This window comes from Camelus dromedarius, chromosome 15 (genome assembly GCF_036321535.1).
Source record: "Camelus dromedarius isolate mCamDro1 chromosome 15, mCamDro1.pat, whole genome shotgun sequence".
Lineage (NCBI taxonomy): Eukaryota > Metazoa > Chordata > Mammalia > Artiodactyla > Camelidae > Camelus > Camelus dromedarius.
In genome coordinates this window covers 31,781,173-31,788,714 of record NC_087450.1, presented here as the reverse complement: position 1 = coordinate 31,788,714, position 7,542 = coordinate 31,781,173, and the positions used below count along the sequence as shown (strand labels likewise).

The following is a 7,542-nucleotide window of genomic DNA, read 5'->3' as shown; positions in this document are numbered from 1 at the left end:
TGCTTGTTGGGTTTTTTGCTTGTTTGTTTGTTTGTTTGTTTTGGTTTGGTTTGGTTTTTTTGCTTATTTTAAGCTAAATGAGACCACCTGGGTAAGGGGCATCTTCTCTCTAGTTAGAGCGGAGCCCACCTCTTGTTTATACCTTCCCTGTTTTCTGAGTCCCAAAGGTACTTGTGTTTGCCACCTCTATCTTACAGCAACTTGTAGACAGGTGTGAGTAGCCCATTTTGCAGGTGAATGAACAAGAACTGGAGAGGAGGAGGGCCTGAGGGAGGCCTACTGGACACGGTGCAGACAGTGAGTGCTCTGGGAAGCAGACCGCACTGGGGAGAATGGGTGAATGGGCCCTCTCTAGTCCTGCCCAAACTAAAACCTACATTCTTTTTTCTTTCCTTTACAGAGACAGCTCAAGGAAGCATGATAAAATGAGGCCTAAGATAATATTTGGGGGGGAAAGTTTATTTTTCTATGGTCTGTTTGTATTAGACTGTCGGGCGAAGAGAGGCGGTTAAAAACTTGTCCCAAATGGCTGGGCTGGAGAAGCACCAATTCAATGTCAATAGATGGAAATACAAGTGTTTGGTTTCATTCAGTTTCTTTTAAAAAAACATTTCTTCTTTCCTTTTCCTGAGGCAATCCAAGGGAAGGAGATACAGAGCTGGAGAGAGACAGGGAGGAGGAGGGAGCAAGCTGGGGCCAGTCAAGGGGCTTGCCTAGAGACCTAGCTCCCTTCTAAGTGTCTTCAGCCAGTCAGGGAGGTTGTCAGATCTCACCAGGAGCAGTCACCTGGACTCATCTGCTGGTCCCAAGAGTTGCTGCTGACTGGGAGCCAGAGTTTCAGCATTTGTCTAGCCGCAAATTTTTTAAAAAGACGGGTGAAAACGAACAAAGTGTAAATCAGGACCGGCTCTGGGGAAGAAAATTTGAATTCCGTATTCTCCTATGGCCCCTTTGGACAACAGCTGCGTCCTTTCCTTCTCTCCCCACCACGCTGGTGCAAGGCTGCCCCAAGGCAGACGCCACATCTGGAGAAGCAGAAGAGAGCAGATTAAGTATGCAGGATCTAGTCAGCTTGGGGTTTCAGGTTAAAATCCCAGGTCTGGCACTTGTTAACTGGGTTATTTTGAGCAAGTTCTTTGTGCCTCAGTTTCCTCACCTGTAAAATGGAGACATAATAAAATCTCATGGCTGTTGAAAGGATTAAATGGGGAAAAAAATGCTTAACATAGTGTCCAGCATGTAGTAAAGTGAGCATTTGTTGTTATTATTCCCATATCTTCAGAGCTCCCTCTCTGTCTCCCTTTGTCTTTCCATTACATGCCACTCCCCAGTAATCCCATTGAATTTGTTCACATAGATAAATGCACCCAGACAAGTGAGAACACATGTTCTCTTGCAGGGTGTTTTGCACACTGTCCACCAAGACCTTCTCTCCCAGCTGGTTTCCACACAGCTCCGTGGATACCACTTCCATACCCTCATCAACACTAGTTCACATGACACTGCCTGGGTTGCCCTCTTCATTCACCTCATCCACTCAAATCTAGTTCAAGGCCCACATTGTAACAGTATACTTTCTGTTCCAAGAAAACCAACCCAAGTTCATATAAGAAGAAAGAAAATATGTTGACTACACAGTTGAAAAGTCCAGGGGATAGGTGTGTCTTCAGGCATGGCTTGATTCAGGGTCTTGTATGATAGTCACTCATACCTGGTCATCTCTTGGTCTTGCTTCCTCCATGTTGGTGCCACTCTCAGACCAACTCTACACTTGTGGTGGCAAGAGGTTTGCACTGCAAAGTGAACTCCAGGTTCAAGCCCAGTTAGAAAGAAAACTTTCCTCTCTCCTAATGGCCCCAGAAGATGTTACATGTGTTCCTTGGCTGTCATCGTGTCACAGGTCCATCCCTGGACCAATTTTATAATTGATGGAGGGAGGAATGTGGTCCTCCCACCTGTAACCCAACCTATAGTTTCTTCTCCTTCTCCTTCTTCTTCTTTTTTTTTTTTTTTGAGACATCTCATGCTGCTTTTATAGCGGCTGTACCATTTTGCAAGGGTTTGAATTTCTCCACATCCTTATCTACATATGTTTTTTGGTTTTTTTGATAATAGCCATCCTGACAGATGTGAGGTAATGTCTCACTGTGGTTTTTCTTTTCTTTTCCCTGATGATTAGTGATGTTGAATACCTTTTCATGTATCTGTTGGCCATTTGTAGGTCTTCTCTGGAGAAATGTCTATTCAAATCCTTTGCCTATTTTAAAATTGGCAATTATAAATTGTTAGCTTTTTTGCTTTTAAGTTGTAGGAGTTCCTTACACATTTTAGAGATCAACCTCTTAACAGATACATGGTTTGCAAGCATTTTCTCCCAGTTCATAGGTTACGTTTTCACTCTGCTGATTGTTGCATTTGCTATACAGAAGCCTTTTAGTTTGATGAATTCACACCTGTCTATTTTTGTTTTTAATGCCTGTACTTTTGATGTTATATCCAAGAAATCATTGCCAAGACCAATGTCATGACTATTTTCCTCCACGTTTTCTTCTAGGAGTTTTATAGCTTCATGTATAACTTTTGAGTCTTTAATCCATTTTGAGTTGATTTTTGTATATGGTATAAGTTAAGGGTCCAATTTAATTCTTTTGTATGTGGATATCAAGTTTTCCCAACACCATTTGTTGAAGAGACTACCCGTTCCCCATTGCATATTCTTGACAACTTTGTTGAAGATCAGTTGACCATATATGTGTGGGTTTTTTTCTGGGCTCTCTATTCTTTTCCATTGGTCTATATGTCTAACTTTAGGCCAGTACCATACTGTTTCGATTAGTGTAGCTTAATACTATACTATGAAATAGGAAGTGATTGCATCTTGATCCAAGCATCACTAGAGCTCCAATTTGATTGCCTGGGCCTGTTGGCGGGAGGTCCTGTGGCAAGACCAGCCAAGCCCAGCACAGGAGATAGGAGTGTAGCCTTTAAACAAACAAAACAAACAAACAAACAAACAAAAAACTTATCTGGCTTTTCATTCCTCAGGGAACAGAGATTAAGGCAGAGCATGTTCTCAACAGGTGAATGAAGTAAATCCATAAAATAAGAGAAATACCAAAAGGGTGTTAAACCAGCTTAGATACTTCATCCAAAGTGTTTGCCATTACCTACAATGATTATCTGGCAAAACTCCCATACATCCGGAGGTAACTTTGTCCCAAGCCCAAGACTTCTCTTGGGGACCTGCCCAGGTGCTTGATTCCAGTGTAATCCAAGCTGAGCACTGGGCAAGGCCCATGATGTGTCTCACCTAACCTGATTCCCAGGTCAAAGGGCCCCCAGGGACACCAACTGGCCCTCAGCAAGGGGAGGAGGGATGGGGAGGCATGGGACTAAAAAGTCTTCCAGTTCTGCTCAATCCTCTTTACCAGATGGTGAGGGTTCCCTAGGTGTCAGACCCAGGGTGGGAACTGATGATTCCAGCATGGTCCTCTGCCCTCCAGGAAATCTCCAGCTCACTCCAGATGACTACCACCTGCCTCTAAGTTAGGTGACAGTCAATTCTGACAGCATGCTATCACTTGCAACAACTAAACACCCACAGGCCACATCTCTAGGACATCTGGTTTCTAAGCGTACCATCAAGGCCACATCTCCACTCTGGCTTGTGCTAGGGAGTAACAGAGCAGTGCCACCCAGCAGAGAAGGGCACTGCTCTGGAGCCAAACTGCCCGCTTTCCATGCCTCAGTCTCCCCATCTACAAAATGGAGACAATTCCTATCTTGGAGGGTGGTTATGAAGATTCAATGAGATGATTTAGAGAAAATCTCTCAGAATAGTGCCCAGCACTTGCAGTATAAGGTTGGCTGTTACCATGCATCCAGGAGCCCAAAAGCTTTCAAAAGCAAAGCCACCTGAGCTAATAAAAAGTCTAGGGTGCAGCTCCCCAGGACTTTATCTGGGGGAAAGCTGAGCCTCTCACACACAAGGGCCAGAAATAGATGGCCTTGGATGTTCTCTTCCTCACTCTGTGGCCTGGAGACGGGAGGCCCTCCCAGCCTCCAGCTCCAGGGAGCCATTGGGACCTTGCTGTTGATTTGAAAGGCCACACCCCACGTTTGCACAGGGTGGCCTGGCAGCCCAGATGTGGCCTCATTTCCCAGTGGGCTCGTGCCAGATGGCTCCATTACCGTGAGGTGCATTTCAGGCCTCCTTACTATTATCAGCTTCTCACTTTCAGTGGCTAGATCAGGGGCAGGATCCTTCCCTTTCTCTCTCTGCCCCATCACTGGGTGTTCGTTCGCACTGGCAGCCTGGACCCCAGAGGTGAGCCACTTCCTGTCCTGGTGAAGGCTTCTCCCAGCCTGACTGCTCAGACTCACCCCAGGCCTCATCCCACACCATCTCTGATGGAACCTGACTCTTGCCTCCTTGTCTCAGCCCCCAGTGAATCTGTCTTGAATGAGGGGTGGGAGGTGAAGAAGGGGCTAGGTAATAACTGTCCATTCCATGCCACCTGCATGTCAAGGTCTCTGAAGAAGAGATCTTTCTTGCGGTGAAGACTAGTAAACCAGGAAAAGACAGAGGGGAGGAGAGAATGGTAGAGAGGGAGGAAGCCAAGATTTACACTACAGTCATAAACACTGTATTTACAAAATCTGCCTCTACCACCATTCCTCTACTCCTGCAGTCCCCCCTCACCCGCTGTGCCCTTTCCCTCTCCTCCCTCAAGCTGCCCTAGGACATTAGCTGTCACAGTCCTTCCCTCCTGATCATTCCTTCCCAAAAGACTGCAGGCCCCACCCTCCCAGGTCAGCACAAGGTCCTTAGGGTAGATTAACTCCCCAAAGGTGGGGGGGGGGGCAGATTTCATCTTTGAATAAACAAACAAACAGAGAATTCTTTCATCAAAGGGCTCCAAAAGAGGCCCTTCCAGGAGGAGGGGACAGTTGAGCAGCTGGTCCCTTTCTTTCCCGGGTTTTTGTCCTCACTGGCAATGCTCTTTTGTTCTCCTTGCCACCAAGTCACCTCGTCCACCTTGTTCTGCCCAGGTGTGGGCTGCACCTCCAGTGTCCCCCTTTATAGGACTCAGACAGGCTGGAATTCTCTAAAAATAACCTCACAGAAAATCAACAAAATGAACAAAGAAAACCCAAACAGCTGAAGAACAGATGCGCTGACCGAGTACCGATACCTAATCCGAAAACAAAACCAAAGTCTTGCCACCCCTGGGCCGGCCAGGTCTGGGTTCCTCCCCGCCCACTCCATCCCCCACCAGAAAAGGCACTCTCAAATAAAGCTATTTTGACACTCTCCCTCCTTCCCCTTGCCCCCACCCCTAGCCAGGCAGAAGTGGGCAAGAGAAAGGGCAGGCAGTGTTCAGAGTGCAGCAAACAGCTGGCCTGTGTCTGAGCTAAGGTTAAAGGGCACGTGAGCCCCTAAGTCCTCTAAACTGGAGCAGAATCCTGCTGGGTGAACCAGCCCCCCACATGGTGTGACCTCTGGAGAGAGAAGTATCTATAGAGGGGGACCTAGCTGGGGGAGGGGAGCTCGAGACGCGAGGTTTGGAGCCAAGGCCACTGTCTAGACCTGTCTTCCTCTGTCACTCTGGCCACGTCCCCATCTTTTCTGGGCTTCAGGTTCCCCACTGGTAAAAGGAGGACATTTGAGTCGGTGATCTCCAAAGCCACCTACTCCCTTCTAACACTATGAAGTTCTGCAATTCTCCAGTTTGGACCATCAGTTCTCAGAGATTAGAAAACTTCAGTCCACCTAGATGGGCCTCATATATGATGCCTTGGTAAAGACATCAGCTCCCAACAGCCAACCTTTCTGAGTTTTGACCAGGTGCCAGAAGTGACTGCAGCTACTTGACATGTGTTGACTCATTTCCTTCTCACAAGAGCCCTGAGCAGGAGGCCTAGTCTCCCCATTTCACAGATGAGAATACCGATGCACAGAGGTTGAGACCATCCCAAGGTGATAAGTAAGAGGATGGGCTTCCAGGCAGTGTGGCTGCAGGATCTGTGCTCTGATCCCCTGAACTGCTTCTTCACAGTGTGTGACTATCATACCTATCAGAGGCACAATAGTCAAAAGGTGGAAACAACCCACATGCCCATTAACAGATGAATGGATAAACAAAACGTGGCACACCCACAGAATGGAATATTATTCTGCCTTAAAGAGGAAGGAAATTCTGATACATGCTAAGATGTGGATGAACTTTGAAAACGTTATGTTAAATAAAATAAACCAAACACAAAAGGACAAATACTGTATGACCTCCTGGGAGAGAAAAAGGGCTGGGATTTGAATCAGTTTAATGGCCAACAATTTAAAACTATGTAATGAACCTTCCATAAAAACTCAAAAGCACAGAGTTTCCAGGTTGGTGAACACATGGGCATGTAGGGACACTAGCACGTTCAGAGAGAGCATGGACACTCTGCACCCGATCCCTGTACCTTGCCCTCTGCGTCTCTTCCATCTGGCTGTTCCTGAGTTCTATCTTTTTATAATAAATCTGTGATCTAGTAAGTAAAATATTTCTCTGAGTTCTGTGAGCTGCTCTAGCCAACTAATTGAGCCGGAGGAGGAGGCTGTGAGAGCCTCCGGGCTACAGCCAACCAGCCAGAAGTACAGGTGACAGCCTGAACTTACAACTGTCATCTGATGTTCAAGGAAAAGTTAATGGAAACCTTTAATCTGTAGCCAGTAAAACAGAAACACAGGTAACAACCTGCACTTACAACTAGCATTTAAAGTTGTGGGGTAGGCAGTCTTGTAAGACTGAACCCTTAACCTGTGGAATCTGATGCTATCTTTGGGTAGATAGTGTCAGAATTGAATTGAATTCTCTGACACTCTACTGGTGTCTGAGAATTGCTTGATAATGTGTAGGGAAGTGCCCCTCAACAACAACAACAACAACAAAAGTTGGAATTGAGTACAAGAACCCAAGGGAGAAGCCAATTACAAAATTAATATAGTAAAGAACAGCTTTTATACATGAAAATCAACCAGTTAGAAGATACAGAGGAAGAAAAGACGCCATTTTCAATAGCAATTAAAGTATAAAATAGCTTGGAATAACCCTTAAAATGTGCAAGAAATCTATCAAGAAAGCCTTAACATACAAAAGGGACTTGGGAAAATGTAAAGGTATACCATAATCTTAGATCAGAAGATTCATCACTATAAAAATGTCAATTATCTACTCAGTTACTTTATAAATCTAACACTATCTCAATAAAGATACCTACAAGACTTCTTTGTGGAACTAGAAAAAAAATCTGATTGTAAAAGTAAACAATCAAGAATAGTCATGAAATCTGGGGACAGGAGAATAAGGAGCAAGCTTTGGAGTGAGAATCCAGAAATCAAAGCTCTAGCCCAGCTCTGCCCTCATAAATTGAAGGGCCAGTCATCATTTCTGCTGGGGCTTCAGTTTCCACATCAGCAAAGTGAAGCCCACAGGCTTGGGCTTCCTTTCAGCTCTAGAATTCTCTGATTGATTCTGTTATAAGAATAATCAAATA

The 7,542-nt window shown here is 45.5% G+C and overlaps 1 long non-coding RNA gene across 4 annotated transcripts in view; it reads right to left on the bottom strand.

Moving 5' to 3' along the window:
- Positions 1 to 7,542, bottom strand: part of LOC135322974 (uncharacterized) — a 155,647-nt gene that overhangs the window by 65,371 nt on the left and 82,734 nt on the right. For 3 of the 4 annotated variants that reach the window (XR_010384035.1, XR_010384034.1, XR_010384032.1), the window contains exon 3: positions 787 to 1,025. This is a non-coding gene — a long non-coding RNA (uncharacterized LOC135322974). The remainder of the gene's footprint in view (positions 1 to 786; positions 1,026 to 7,542) is intronic. The other variant, XR_010384033.1, reaches the window with a different exon arrangement.